Source organism: Stenella coeruleoalba, assembly GCF_951394435.1.
Source record: "Stenella coeruleoalba genome assembly, chromosome: 4".
Lineage (NCBI taxonomy): Eukaryota > Metazoa > Chordata > Mammalia > Artiodactyla > Delphinidae > Stenella > Stenella coeruleoalba.
This window is the reverse complement of record NC_137149.1, coordinates 4,507,934-4,523,998: the sequence shown is the minus strand read 5'-3', so window position 1 is coordinate 4,523,998 and position 16,065 is coordinate 4,507,934.

The following is a 16,065-nucleotide window of genomic DNA, read 5'->3' as shown; positions in this document are numbered from 1 at the left end:
GCTCAAGAAGGCCACAGTCGAATCTAAACTATGACACAGATGAACCTATCTACGAAACAGAAACAGACTCCCAGACGTAGGGAAGAGTCTTGTGGTTGCCAAGGGGGAGGGGGTTTGGGGAGGGATGGGGAGGGGGTTCGGGGAGGGATGGAGTGGGAGTTTGGGATGAGCAGATGCAAACTGTTGTATAGAGAATGGGTCAACAACAAGGTCCTACTGTAGAGCCCAGGGAGCTATGTTTAATATCCTGGGATAAACCATACTGGAAAAGAATATGAAAAAGAATATATATATTTGTATAACTGAATCACTTTGTTGTATAGCAGAAATTCACACATTGTACATCAACTATACTTCACTAAAATTAAAAAAAAAAAAAGGCCGCAGTCAAGATTTACTAGATGAACGAATGAATAAACCAACCACCCTATTGAGAAATCAACCTATGAGTCAGTGAGGCCAGGATTCAATGGATCAATTACTGCGTTAATGAGATCAGGGCACACAGGCAGGAATCCTTGCCTGATACGTCTGTCTTTAATCGTCTGGTCTTCCCCACTTCACCTCTAAGCCCTTCCAGGGCAGTGGAGGGGCCAGGGGATGGCACAGACGGAGCTAAAGCCATGAGAGGAGACAGGCAGGAAAAGAGGCCGGTGCTTCCCTGGAGGCGCGGGGACTGGGAATGGGGCTCTTAAGGGAGGGCTGGTCAGGGAAGACTCCCTGGGGGAGGTGAGATAATCCCTGGGTGGAATCCCAAGAGAGATACTGCCGTTCAGCAGGGGGTGGGAGCTGTGTGGCTCTAGCCTTGGGCTCAGCAGGGTTGGTGCAAGAATGAGGCCTGGATTTGCTCTGCACGGTCTCAAGAAAACCACGGTCAGTGGAGGACGCCCAGGAGGACCCATTTCATTTCAACACAGGGGGACTTGTCCCAGGACAGAGCCATGCAAAGATGGAATGAACTGTCAGAGAAAGGAATGAGCTCTCTGTCCCTGGAGGTATGTAAAGCTACATAAGGAGAGGAGGGAGGGGTTAGCCTAGGCAGAAAAGCTGCAAAATCTGTTGTAATCCAGAGAATCTACAGATCTATAATAGAAACCTGTCTAGTACAGGCAGAGGAGGTATTTATCAGGTAATAACCGTACACTACTAATATAAATACACATACAGATGATCGTTACAGTTTTTTTTATTTTGTTAATAATGGAAAACATCCTGTCTCCTAAATTCCACCTTTTGAAAGTTATCTTTATGCAATCAGCATGTGTGTATTCAGGCCCTTGGCTGTAAGAATGCTCAATGCAGTATTGTTTGCAACAGAGGAAAAATTGGAGACAGCCTGAAAGTTCATGTATATGTTCATTTTCTGTCTCCCTCTAGATTGAGCTCCAAGAGGGTGGGCCCTTGTCTGTCTCATTCACTGCTCTATCTGTCATATCTAGTGGGTATACGAGATACAATGCAATCTTTTTTTTTTAAGTTTTGTATTCTTTGATGAGAGGGAGGGAAAGGGAGAGTGGGAGAGAGAAATGCAAGAAGTGCATCAAAATGTTAACAGCGATTGTTCCTGGGAGATGGAATTAAATTTTGTTTTATGCTTTGTTGTACTATCTGCAAAAAACATGTATTATGTTTATAATGTGAAAAAACTTTAAGTAAAAATAGAATGACATCAGGGTAAAAAAAATTGCTTCATTTGCTGAGCTCTGAGAATAGATTTTTAAAGCCAAACTGAATCACGTAAGACTATCAGAGCGTCCCTGGTGGCAGCCTTTTGCCATCTGGCTAGGATAACACCAGAACAATCCAACTCATCTGGGTGGGGAAGAAAATAATTTGCAGTTTCGCAGTGGCCGCCCCTAAAACCATGCCCTCCTCCCAAGGTGGCTTTTTTTTTTTTTTTTTTGCAGTACGCGGGCCTCTCACTGTTGTGGCCTCTCCTGTTGCGGAGCACAGGCTCTGGACGCGCAGGCTCAGCGGCCATGGCTCACGGGCCCAGCCGCTCCGCGGCATGTGGGATCTTCCTGGACCGGGGCACGAACCCGCGTCCCCTGCATCGGCAGGCGGACTCTCAACCACTGCGCCACCAGGGAAGCCGCCAAGGTGGCTTTTTTATAACCTCCTTTGGGTGCAGACTTGACATTTATCTGTGCAAACAAGGCACCCATGCTGTTTGGGTATTCCAAAGCACTTCTGCTCAAGGCAGATAACAAAACACAGATAACTCCACTAACAGGTCTCTGCCTTCGAATTTGTCTTCCAAAACAAGCAAGCTCTCTCACTGTTTGGGGAGAAACCAACCTGTTTTGAATTGTTCAAGACTGTGAGATGGCCCTCTCCATTTCTCCAGGGCCAGAGGGATTAGCTTCCACACAGGGCGCTCAGAAGGATGGCCGTCACCCGCTGGAAGTCACCATCACCACTTACCATCTGGGAAGGTGCAGAGCTCCCTATCACTGGAGGTGTGCCAGCCAAGGCGGGGAAACCCCTTGTCCGGGGCATTATATAGGGAATTCGAGGGTCAGGTTAGGGGCCGTGCCAAGGGCTGAATTGTGTTTCCTCCAAATCCAGATGCTGCAGCCCTAACCCCCTGTACCACAGAATGTGACTCTGGAGGTGGACCTTTAAAGAGGTGATCAAGTTAAAATGAGGTCACTAGGGTGGGCCTTAAGCCAATAGGACTAGTGTCCTCATAAGAAGAGATTAGGACCCAGACACACACACAGAGAAGGTGATATGGAGACACAGGGAGAAGAGAGGCTTCAGCTTGATCTTGGACTTCCAGCCTCCAAAACTGTGAGCACATGAGTTTCTGTTGTTTAAGCCCCGTCTCTGTGGTCCTGTGTTATGGCGGCCCTGGCAGAGAGGGTACTAGTGTCTCCACTGTCCGGGTGAGAGAGCCATGCTGGTGGGGCAGGGGGAGGGCGAAGTGATACGCCCAGGGTCCCACAGCTACTGGCAAGTCCAGATTCTAGTCCAGGCAGACCTGCCCCAAGTCTTTCTGCTGTACTTGTGATTCGCCATGACAGACGCCCTGGCAGGATTTTGTACAAGATTCTAGAACTGTCTAGAGGAGGAAGGGGACTTGGGGACACCCAGGGAAGCCTTCCTAAAAGAGGTGTCGCTTAAGCCAGGCTTGGAGGAAGAAACCCTCAGCAGGAGAGAGGAGGAGGCCGTCATCCTCCAGGACAGGATGTCCTGTCACGTTGCACAGAGAGAAGCATGTGCAGACACCACCCACCCCAGCAGTGGGCTCCCAGGTTCTGACTCCTGGAAAGAGACCTGGTTCTAATCGCAGCCCTGCCTCTTTCTGGCTGTGTGCTCTCAGAGGAGTTATACAGCCTGTCTGAAAAAGCTGTGGAAAGTAAACGCCCCTCACAGGATGCATTCATTCCTCAGGTGTGTATTTCTCGTGCACCTGCTGTGCGCCAGGCGCTGCTGTAGGCACTAAGGAAAGAACGGGGGACAGAGTACTGCTCCGGACCTATCATTCTAGCCAAGGACCCACAGGGAGGGGGGGAATGTAGCCACGTGGCCAGGGAGGCCTCTCTGCAGAGGGGCACTCTGCAGAAGTCTGTGGGTGGAGACAAGAAACAGCGATGAGGGCGCGGTGCTCACCGCCGGCCTGCATCCGTGCTGTTATTTCTAGACACGCCCCCTCTTCCTGCCGCTGCAGCTTCCGTCCGGCCACTCCTAGGATCGACCGTCCCAAGCGCCTCTCCAAACCACCTGCTACTTTCTTGACATCAAATCCAAGAAACAAGCCCTCCTCTTGGCTTAAACCTGAAGTGCTAGTGACCAGAAAGGACCTCAGAAAGGACCGCACGTCTCTCTCACCTCCAATGAGCTCCTCGTTTGCCCCGACCTGGGGACCGAGGGCCCCTGTCTGGTGTCCCTGCTGTTGAAGAGATGGCTTCCCAGGGAGCTGGCACCCCATATTGGAGGGAGGCTGAGGCAGCCAGCCGGCTCTGATGAGCCCTGCTCAGATCCAAGGGCTGGTTCCCCTGCCAGGGTGACAGAGCCATTCCCGCAGCTGGGGGTGTGCAGAGTCCTCCAGGGGAAGCTGGAACCAGGCCAGTCAAGGAGAGGCAGGCAAAGGAGCCCACTAGCTCTCTCTGGGTTCTCACTTTTCTTTCAAAGCCTCCAGCCCATTGGCCAGGGGTGGGGGGCGGGGGGCAAGGTGCACTCAGCCTGCTGGAAAAGTCCAGGCTTCCTTCTTGCCAGCTGCCTCCTTGGAGAAGCCTCCGTGACTGGAAAAGCCAGGGTGCTCACAGCCAGGTGGGACCTGAAGATCAAACCTACCAAGGCCTTGCCCTATTTTTACACCAAGTTGTTCGGGAACTTTTGGTTGTTGAGTTGTAATAGTTCTTTATATAGTCTGGATTTTAATTTCTTATCAGATGTATGATCTGCAAATATTTTCTTCCATGCGTTGTCTTTTCACTCTGTTGATGGTGTCCTTTGATGCATAAAAGTTTTTAATCTTGATAAAGTCCAATGTACCTATTTTTTCTTTTGTTGTCTGTGCTTTTGGTGTCATATCCAAGAAATCATTGCCAAATCCAATGTCATAAAGCTTCTCCCCAATGTTCTCTTCTAAGCGTTTTATACTTTTAGGCCTATGTTTAGATCCATTTTGCAAGCTGTGCCGTGTTGCAATCAGGCTTCCGTTTGAAAAATAATCTTCTCTATAGCTTTAAAGTGATACCTTTGTACCGGTGATGCTTTGTACCGGCATTGTACCGGCAATGGTGTTAAATAAGGGTCCGGCTTTTTTGTTTGTATGTGGATATTCAGTTTTCCCAGCACCGTTTGTTAAAAAGACTGTCCTTTCCCCATTGGATGCTCTTGACACTCTTATTGAAAATCATTTGCCCACGTATTCGAGGTTTTATTTCTCGGCTCTCTATTCTATTCCATTGGTCTACATGTCTTTCTTTAAGCCATTACCACCCTGTTTTGATAACTGGAGTTTTATAATAAGTTTTGAAATCAGGAAGTGTGAGACTCCTAACATTGTTCTTTTTCAAGATTGTTTTCACTATTCAGGGTCTGTGAGATTCTATATGAATTTTAGGATGGATTTTTCTATTTCTATAATAAATGTTATTGGGATTTTTGTGGGAATTGCACTGACTCTGTAGATCACTTTGGGTAGTATTGATGTCTTAACAATATTAAAGATAAATTTTTTTAAATGGCCTTTAGTCATGCAGCTGCTGTGGAAAACAGTTTGACAGTTCCCCAGAAAGTGAAACAGAATTACCAGATGACCCAGCAATTCCACTCCTAGGTTTGTACCCAAAAGAGCTGAAAGCAGGAATCCAACAGATACTTATACACCAGTGTTCAGCATTATTCACAACAGCCAAAAAGATGGAAGCAGCCAAAGCGTCCATCAGCGGATGAATAAACAAAACATGGTCAATCCATATGATGGAATATTATTCGGCCATAAAAAGGAATGAAGTTCTGACACATGCTACGCAATGGATGTACCTTGAAAACACCATGCTAAGTGAAATAAGCCAGACACAAAAGAGCAAATACTGTATGATTCTACTTATGTGACATACCTAGAATAGACAAATTCACAGAGGCAGAAAGTAGAATAGAGGTCATGTGGGGTGGAGGGCAGGGAGGAGTGGGGAGTTATTACTCAGTGTGTCAGAGTTTTTGTTTGGGATGATGAAAACAGTTGCGGAAATAAATAATGGTGATGGTTACACAACATCAGGCTATTATAATTTTTTAATTTTTTTTTTTTAACTCTTGTTTTTCTCTTAGGCAAATTAAAAGTTCATCAAAATGCGAATAAGTGTGCTCCTGCTGGGGTGAGATTAGAGGTGAATTTTTTCTTTCTTTCCCTATTTTATTTTATTTTTTATTTTTTGGATGTGCCACCGGGCTTGTAGGGTCTTAGTTCCCCGACCGGGGATTACCTGTGCCCCCTGCCATGGAAGTGCGCAGTCCTAACCACTGGACCGCCAGGGAATTCCCTTTCTTTTCCTATTTAAAAAATGTCGATGTGGTTTATTGTATTGCTTTTATGATCAACTCTATGTACATGTAATTGTCAACACATCCAATGGAGGTACTTTCCTTATCACCTTCCAGCCCGACCCCAGATACCCGGGACCTGAGCTTATCCGGGGAGCACGGTATGCAGTTGCCAACTGTCCTTTCTTGTTATTCTGAGTCAGCAAGATTCAGGCAGGGAACAAGGCACCCAGGTGAAAGCGCAGGCCTGACCTCCCCACATCTTGGTGACTCAGTGGCTGTAAGCGCCTCTCCTCCTCCCAGCCCCTGCCCTGCACAGATCAGCCTCCAGGCTGGAGAGGATGAGCACAAAGAATGTCTGTTTCCCCGCAGGCCGGGAACGGCCTTCTCCACCCAGATGCGGATTCCTGAAAACGCCGTGGCACGGAAGCTCTAATGAAACGGGAAGGCACCCTGTGTCAGCTATCAGTGATGCCACCACAGAACAAGATCTGCAGGCTCATCAGCCCCGTGGCTTCCCGATCAGGGGAGGAGAAAAGGTTTGGGAGTCCATTTAGGGCTGCTGACTCTGTTCCTCCCCACCAAGGACATTTTGTTTAAGACTTTCATCTAGTGGCTTCCCTGACGGTGCAGTGGTTAAGACTCCGCACTTCCACGGCAGGGGGCACAGGTTCGATCCCTGGCCGGGGAGCTAAGATCCCACATGCTGCCTTGCCATGCGGCGAGGCCAAAAAATAAATAAATACATAAAGACTTTCCTCTAGAGTCACCATTATTTCCTAAAAGAAAAAACATTTAAACATAGGAAGGACTTAACCTCAGAAGAGGGAAAATAAGAAAGGAGCGTTGTCAACTGCACACTGTTTCCAAAATAATTTTGGAACAATGTATCTTAAAAGTTTGTTTGGGGGCTTCCCTGGTGGCGCAGTGGTTGGGAGTCCGCCTGCCATTGCAGGGGACATGGGTTCGTGCCCCGGTCCGGAAGATCCCACATGCCACGGAGCGGCTGGGCCCGTGAGCCATGGCCGCTGAGCCTGCGCATCCGGAGCCTGTGCTCCGCAACGGGAGAGGCCACAACAGTGAGAGGCCCGCGTACCGCAAAAAAAAAAAAAAAAAGTTTGTTTGAAACAACCCAAGTAGTCATGGCCAGATGAATAGGTAAACAAAATGTGGGATAGCCATACAATGGAATATGATTCCCTCAGAATCCTGATACATACGAAGGTGTGCAGAACCTCAAACACCTGGTGCTCAGTGAGAGAAGCTAGACACACAGGGCCACATACTGTATGATTCCATTCATCAGAAATGTCCAACATAGGCAAATCGATAGAAACAGGGAGGAGATTGGTGGTTGCCAGGGGCTGGGGGAGGGAGGAATGGCGAGTGACTGTTCATGGGTACAAGGTTTCTTTTGGGGGTGATGAGAATGTTCTAGAATTAGTGGTGGTGGCGGCACAGCCTTGTGAATATGTCAAAACCCACCGAACTGCGTACAGTACGGTAAAATGACAAATTGTATGTTTTGTGAATTATCCCTAAATTAAAAGTACGGTTTAAAAAAGTAAATGTAGGAAAACAGTTTTGAATGTACCAAAACGACGGTCTTGATTTATCTTGTGATCCTTGAGGCACAGAGCACTGGGAACCCTCTTCACTGACCGTTCATCTTGAGTTGTTCTGCTGCACGGATTTTGTAACTGTTACAGATCCACTTTCACAGATATGATTCATCGGAATAGAAGTGAGAGAGCTCACTTGTCCACTCAAGGCAGAATATTCTGAGCTGTCAGTGGTCGCAGGCTGGTGGCATGGGGTCAACCCGGCAATTCTGGTCCGCCCTGAACTTGGCAGAGGGCAGAGAGGGGTGGCCAGGTACAGACCACGGCAGCGGTGTACTCGGACGTCTACGTCTGGACGTCTTCAGCGTGGATGGTGGGCCCTGCTCCTTTGGCCCCTTCTGCCCGCCCCTCCCCGGATCCCCTGAGGCTGTCCACGGATCCTCTGTCCACGATCCTGTTGGGAGTGGATTTTTGGTGTCCAGCGTAAACCGGGAGCTGCATGTCTCACGGGAACAACAGGGAGCAGCAGGGTCGCACAAGGCAGTGGGCCCACCGCGCAGAAACCCTGGGTGGAGGCTTTCTGAAGGCTGGGGCCCTGGCTGCCTGTCTGGGTTGCGGAATGAATGCGGGGGTGGTGGTCGGGGGGAGGCAGAATCAGCTCTGAAGCAGGGGTTGTGCAGCCCCTGCAGGCAAGCGTCCACCCTGCTGAAGCTCTAGGAGGTCCCAGGACCCCTCCGGGCGATTCAGGGGTACTTGTGGGCCACGGCACCAGCAGCCTCAGGGGACAGAGTCCCAGGCATGCGCCTGCCTGGTCCGTTCTCGCCTCCCCGGCAGACGGGAGCCCCAGGTCATGCCAGACACGTGTACGCGGGGCTGAGTGGAGCACGGGCACACGTGCAGTTGTGAGTGATGGTGAGTGTGTGTGAGTGTGTGAATGCCGCGTGTGCATGAAGGGGGTCGGTGAGCACGTGTGTGTTTGCTGGGGAGCGAGAGAGAGTGTGAGGGTTTTCCACGGCTGGGGACAGGGCTGGGAACAGGGAGGAGGGGGCTGCTGGTGGGCTGCAGGGGGTCTCCCCACCTCCGGCAGCCGCCTAGGCTTCTGTGTGCTCTGGTGGGGCTGCCCAGCCCTTGGTGGCCAGGCTGTTCTCTCCGGGCCGCCTCTCCCTCCTCCCTTCCCCGCCTACACCCCACCTCCACCCCCGGGCGCCCCCGTAGTCTCTCTCTCTGTCTCCCGCCCTGTCTGTGGGCCTTCAGACCTCCATCTCTCTCCTTTCCCCCCCTCCCCGCCTCTGTCTGCCTCTCTGTGTCTGTCTGTCTCTCTCATTCACCTCCCCTGGAAGGAAGGGCTGACCCAGGCCCTGCCAGGCTCTCTGGCGGCAACAATCCGGCTGTTCGCAGGTTTTAGGGGGCCCCAATAACTGCATTCAGGCGGTTGGGCCACTCTGGATGAGGGGACAGACCCGATAATTAAAGACGGTGCCGGCAGCCAGCACAGCTGGCACCGGGGTGCCCGGGAGAGCGAATGAAAGGGAGCTGTCTGCTCCGGATGCCCCACAAGCCCGCCCACGGAGCCTGGGGGCTCCAGAGAGCCCAGACCGAGAAGCTGCAGGAGCGCAGCCTTGTGTCTGCTCACCCAGCCACAGAGCCCTGTGCGCGCCCCCGGGCACACTGCGGTCACAACCCCATCTCATGGGTGGGAAGACTGAGGCCACACAGCACAGTGAGGGCCGTTGAGACTGGGGAGAGCCCCACTCACCTCTTGAGTGAGAGGAAGGCCTGGTAGCCAAGGGGGACTGTCCACCCTTCAGTCACCAAACGTCCCCTGACGCTTCCATCACCACCTAAGAGGCCCGACTAAGTAACCTCCCAGAGCTGAGTTCTCTCCCTGGGAAGAATTCTGAGTCGGATATAAAGATACTGAGAAGTTCTCCACCCTGTCTCATTCACTCACTCATTCATTTATTCCATGAACACGCACTGGGCCCTCCCAAACCCGAGGCGTGCGTTGGGCCCTGGGGACCCACAATGAACCTGGACTTGAGAAGTGGTGATGGGGGGGCCATGGGGCCCTCCAAGGCCCAGCCTAAGGCCGCTGCCTCAGGAAAGCCTTGCCTGACCCCTCCCCAAGCCCCGGCCCTCCCACCTGCCTTTCGGTGGAGGGCGCTGGCTGCGGCTGTCCATCTGTGTCCCCTGGCCTGTGGCCTCGTGGGCCCAGCATGGGGCCTGCCCATGACAGCAGCTCAACTGTGCTGTTTATATAAGCGGTGCTGACAGCATTTTCTAGGTGAAATGCGAGGGTTCGTGCACTGGTGAGAGGTTATGAGAGTTAGTGCTTCAGACTGGTGGGGGGAGGGAGGGGAAGCAGGGGCAGGGGTGGCGTCGGAGGCCAGGGCAGTGGCCTGGCCTTGGACCGCGAGGACGCTGCTTCTGACCTGGAGCCGCCCCAGACGGGTCCTGCCCTCCTGGGCTGACCTTGGCCTTTCCCGGAGGCCGGCCACCCCACACTCCAGAGCCTAGGGATGCACTCGTGCTAGATGTTCGCAGACGGGGAACCTGAGGTTCAAAGAAGTAATCCGTCCAGATGCACAGCTGCCCAGAAGCAGAACTGGAATTCAAATCCAGATGTGTCTGACTTCTCCCACTGAATGAAACAGCCTCCCGTGGGTCAAGCCTAACAAAGTAATAATAATAGTAGCAACAGCAACAACGGTCCTCTGCAGATGAGCTTCCCGTGTTTAAACGCACTTTCTCTGGGACTTCCCGGGCGGTCCAGTGGTTAGGACTCCACTCTCCCACTGAAGGGGACCCCGGTTCGATCCCTGGTCAGGGAACTAAGCTCCTGCACACCGCATGGTGTGGGCAAAAAGTTAAAATTTAAAAAGAGAAATAAACACAGGCACTTTCTCAAACTTTATCTCCCTGGAAGCTCACTGCAGAGCTGTAGGGAAACAGCCTCAGAGGGGCCGCACTCTTGGCCCATTCCCTTGGCAGGAAGGGGCAGATCCAGAGCACGTGAGGCCGGCCTGGTTCCTGGGCGGAGCTGCGTCGGGACCGCTGGGCAAGGAAGGGGGAGCAGCCCTCCGGCTCCCCTCAGAGGCCAGCCGGCCACGACTGCCTGCAAACTCACTGGGAGGCCTGGACATCAGGGTGGGAGTAGCAGCCCCTGGGAGGCGGGGGAGCAGCCCGGTCACACACTCCTGCCCAGCACACCCCCTCCTCCGCTCGGGCTGCGTGTCCCAGCCAAGCTCGCGTGCAAAGCCGCCAGGGTCCATCCCACTCTGACCTGTTTTCCTGTCAGCTGCTGTCGGGGTTAGGTCAGGCCAGCTCTGGGTGTCCTGCCAAAGCAGAGGTGGCCGTGGTGTCAGATGCGGCGTCCTCTGCCCTCCCTGCCGTTGCACACCCCATCCCGTCCACGGCTGAGAAGTCTTTCTCCTCTCAGCTCTCTTGTCAAACTCTGACCCAGCTGTCGCAACCCTGCCGGAATGACACCGTCTCCAGGAAGCTTCTGGACTCCCCCAGGTGGAATTATCCTGGCAGCTCTGTCCCTGCTGTTATGGCCATTTCGGGTTTAGCCATCTCTCTGGCCGTCGTGGTTACAGCAGAGGTCCCCAACCCTGTCGGGCGGCTTGACTCACTCTTTTTCCTGGGGGGGGGGGGGTCACTTTAAATCAGGGCATGTGAGGGTATGGAGGTTCCAGACTCAAGTGTGGGTCACGCAGAGAGAGAGAGCTACGGAGATGTCCAGTCAGATTGAGAGGCTCAACGGCCACTTCACGATGGGAGGAGGCCTGGCTGCCACCACACGGCCCAAAATCCAACAGCCTCTGCTGCGATGGGTCAGGGTGCCCTGCTCTGCCCAGCAGCTCAGCTGACCCCTTAAGAAGCTCAATTTCCTTGAATAAGCAGACATCAGACATACTCTGGACCACACATGGTTCACTTGCTCCCCTTGGCAGTCATGCAAGGTGGGTAGCACCATTGTACCCATTTTACAGATGCGGAAACTGGGGGCACAGAGACGTCAGGAAGCTTGCTCAAGGTCACATTGCTAGTATGTGGCAGAACTGGGATTGAAGCTCTGGCCCTGTGGTGCTGCTGCCCGTCTCCTTCACGAAAGCCCTTTGTTCATCACCGAGGACCAGCTCCCCCCGGCAATCAGAACCCAGGGCAGGGAGGACAGGCGTGGGGGCCAGGAGTACTGGTGTCAAATGTGACAGTCAGCCTCTATCGGCAAGCATCCTTCTGCCTGTGTGGCTTTAGGCAAGTTGCTTAACCTCTCTGGGCCTCAGATTCTAGAATAAGGATAGGACAATACCATCCATTCAGCGTGCACTGAGCACCTCCTGTGTGCCGGACCCAGTTCCAGAACCCGGGAACACAGGCGTGATCAGGACAGGCAATACTGTCTCCCCAGGAGGTAGGAAGGACAGAGCTGTGGCCATACGTCGTCCACCGCAGCCAGGACAAACGCCTTCAGAGGTGGACGGCTCTGTTTAACGCTCCACCGGGTCTTGCTGATTGTGTCTGAGGAGAGTGAGGATTTGGAAGATGCAGCGGGGAGGGGATGCCAGGTGGGAGCAGTGCATAAGTAAAGGCAAGGTGGCCGGGATGAGTGGGCAGCCCAGGGTGAGGTGCCCCTGCTCTAGGTACTGAACGTGAGGCCCTGGGGTTGCAGTGTCCTCTCTGCATCCCTGGGTTGGGGGTGAGGTGACAAATGGCAGCGACAGGCTGGCAGTCCCTGGGCATGTCCCTCGGTGCTGGAACCCCCGTCTGATAGCTTCCCCATGTGTTCCCTGGACTGTTCCCAGCAGATCAAACCCACCTGCCTGGCCGGGCCCAAAGCAGAAACACCCATGGGTCCCAGCTGAGAAAATCTGTCTTTTGTTTTCAGAATCACTTTCTCTCTGAATACAAAAGCAATAATTGTTTGTCGTCAAAATAAAGTTGGAAAAGCTAGAAGGAGGCCAAACTCATATGAAAAATCACGTGATCACCCCATCCAGACCCCCAGAGACAAACCTTATTAATATGTTGGCAAACAGGCCCTCCCCACCCCACACCGGGTGTCTCCTGTACACTTTTCAAGACGGTTGAGATCAAGCTGTACCTGGAATTTTGGGTTCAGCTCTTCTCACATAACATATAACACGTCAGCATCTAAAATCATTCCTGATTCTTTCCGATTACAAAATTATGATCTTCTCATTGCAAAAACAAATCAAGTGGGACTTCCCTGGTGGCGCAGTGGTTAAGAATCCACCTGCCAATGCAGGGGACACGGGTTCGAGCCCTGGTTCGGGAAGATCCCACATGCCGCGGAACAACGAAGCCCGTGCGCCACAACTACTGAGCCTGTGCTCTAGAGCCCGAGAGTCACAACTACTGAGTCCACGTGCCACAACTACTGAAGCCCACGCACCTAGAGCTCGTGCTCCGCAACAAGAGAAGCCACCGCAATGAGAAGCCCACGCACCGCAACGAAGAGTAGCCCCTGCTTGCCGCAACTAGAGAAAGCCCACGTGCAGCAACAAAAGACCCAACACAGCCAAAAAATAAATAAATAAAATTTAAAACAAAACAAAAAAAAATCAAGCACTTACAGAGATGTGGAACAGAGAAAGCCCAAGAGAAAAAGGAAAGGGAAAGTTTCACAGTCCCCAGCCGGGAGGCGATGTCCCTAAGGATAGCTGTGTCAGCCCCCCGCGAGTGTACACCAGCAGAGGCATCAGGATCACGTGGTCTGGGTTCAGATCCTGCCTCCACAGGCAGCTCATTCGCTAACCTCTCTGGGCCTAGTTTTTGTTTTGTTTTTTAAAGTTTGTTTTTATTTTTTATTTTATTTTTGGCCGCACCGCGCAACTTGTGAGATCTTAGCTCCCCGACCAGGGATTGAACCCGGGCCCTCGGCAGTGAGAGTGCCGAGCCCTAACCACTGGACGGCCAGGGAATTCCCCTGGGCCTAGTTTTTTATAACGTGGAATTGATCACTGAGACCTACCTCATAAAGTTGCCGGAGGAATGAATGAATGGAAGACATTTCCATAAATGACTGAAAACAGGTAAGCGCTGAGAACAGTACACAGCAGGCGCTCAATCAATGTTAGGTTGTTTAGTGAACACCCAACCGAAGCTGTAGTGGAGTGTCGTGGCGTGCCAGGTAATGGCTTTACATCCACAAGTAATTTCATCCTCCCCAGAACCCCACAAAGTAGGTACTTTTTAAAAAACTTTTCAAAAATTGAAGTAAGGTTGCTGTACAATATTCTATAAGTTTCAGGTGTACAATGTAGTGATTCACAATTTTTAAATGTTATACTCCATTTACAGTTATTATAAAATATTGGCTATATTCCCCATGTTGTGCAATATATCCTTGTAGCTTATTTCATACCTAGTAGCTTGTACCTCTTAATGCCCTACCCCTATACTGCCCCTCCCTGCCCCCAGCGGGGAAAGGGAAGGGGGGGTACTTTTAGTATCTGAATCTTCCAGATGGGAGAACAGAGGCTGAGAAAGGGCAGTGTCATAGCAGCACTATTCACAGTAGCCAAAAGGTGGAAACAGCCCTAATGTCTGCAGACAACGATGGATAAACAAAATACGTGTTCTATTCATACAGTGGAATGTTATTTATCTGTTTCAAGGAATGAAACCCTGACATACACGCTGCAACATGGATGAACTTTGAGAACATGACGCTCAGTGAAAGAAACCAGTCATAAAAGACCACATATTGTACGATTCCATTTATATGAAACGTCCAGGAGAGGCAAACCCATAGACACAGGAAGCAGACAGGTGGCCGCCAGGGGCTGGCGGGGAGGGTGTTGGGGAGTGACTACTTCAAGTCTTCCTTGGTGGTGATGAAAATGTTCTGGAAGGGGATAGAGGGGGCAGCTGCACATGAATGCACTAAAGGCCACTGAAATGGACACTTTGAAAGAGTTAATTTGGTGTTATATGAATCTCACCTCAATTTTTAAAAACAAAGGGAAAAAAAAAAGAAAGGAAAAAGAAAGGCCAGTGACTTGCCCAGCTCAGGGTCACCCAGCCAGTGACAATCGAAGCGGCCACAATGACGAATCTGGGGATGTGTGGGCACCTGGGTGGGCGGGAACAGGGACACTGGCCTGAATCCAGAGAGCCTGGCCTGTGCATTGATCCCAGACCCCTGCAGGTGGAGGACGGCCTGCCCTCCGGCCTGCACTTTCTAGTGAAGCTGGGCTTTTGACACTCACCTCCCGCCTGCCTGGGTTATCTGTTGTCCTGCTCTCTTCCAGAAACCAGGACTTGAGGACACTGTGGCTTCCCTCTGGCCCCAGAGCCCCACTTGGTTAATCAGGGCATGGAATTGCCTCTGGTTGCCGTGTGGACTCAGAACCCCACTGTGCTCTTCTGGGCCTCAGTTTCCCCATCTGAAAATTGAGCTAACAGTAAGTCAACCATAGGGAGGTTTCAGGGGAATCCAGGCAATTCTGACAAAGGCAGTGGGAAATGTTTCTTCACTTGCCTCCCAGGCTACTTTTGCAGCATCTTGAAAAGCTGATTATGGATGAAGAAATATGTCAGAGAGTTATTAATTGAAGAGAGCAAGCATCATCGTTGAGGCTGGTACCTAGGAAACACTCAACAGCTAGGAGCCGTCATTATTATTTATTTGGGCTTTTCATGTTTTGCCCACATAGGTTTCCACGCACATAGAACATTTCTGGAAGGCTACACAAGAAACTGTGGGCCTTAGTTCCTTCCAGAGATGAGCAGGGAAAGAGACATTTCACCTAATACCTTTCTGTTCTCTTGAAAGTTTTCATCAGGAGCATGTATTACATTTATGATAAAATAGTTTAAAACACAATTCTACTCCAAAATAAAAAAAATGTTAGTTATTTTAGCCCTCTCCATTAACAGAAGAGGAAAATGGTGCCCCGACCTCACTTCCTCCAAGAAGTCCTCCTGATGTCTAGGCACGCTGCCTCTCAGCTGCAGAAGGATCCCACTGCCTGTCACTGCTTCCTTGGCTGCCTCTCCCATGAAACTGGTAGGGCCTGTAGGGAAGGGCCTGTTTGACTCATTCCTGAGTCCCCAGGGCTCAGCCTTGAGTACAGCTGAGTGAAGGAATAAGCCTCGGAAAGGTTAAGCGACCCACCTGAGATGACACAGTAAGTGGTTTTGTAGGGCGAGACCCAGGTCTCTGGACTTGGATTCCACGGCCCTCACCATGCCCCTGCCTCTCTAGGACAGGCCTCCTCCTCTCCATTGCAGGAACGCAGTTCCTGCCCAGTCACCATAAATTTCCAAAAGAGGCCACCTGGGAATCATCCCAATGGCTGCCAGCCCTGGTGCAGCTGCTACGGTATTTGGGATTGGGGAGGGAAGGTTCTCAGGCCCCAAGAGGCAGCTGGGGATGCCCCAGGCGTAGAAAATGCCAGACCGTGTTCCGAGCAGAGCCAACTACGAAAGCCACAAAAGTGAGTGTGGTCTGTCCTCCGATGTTATTTTATCTGAC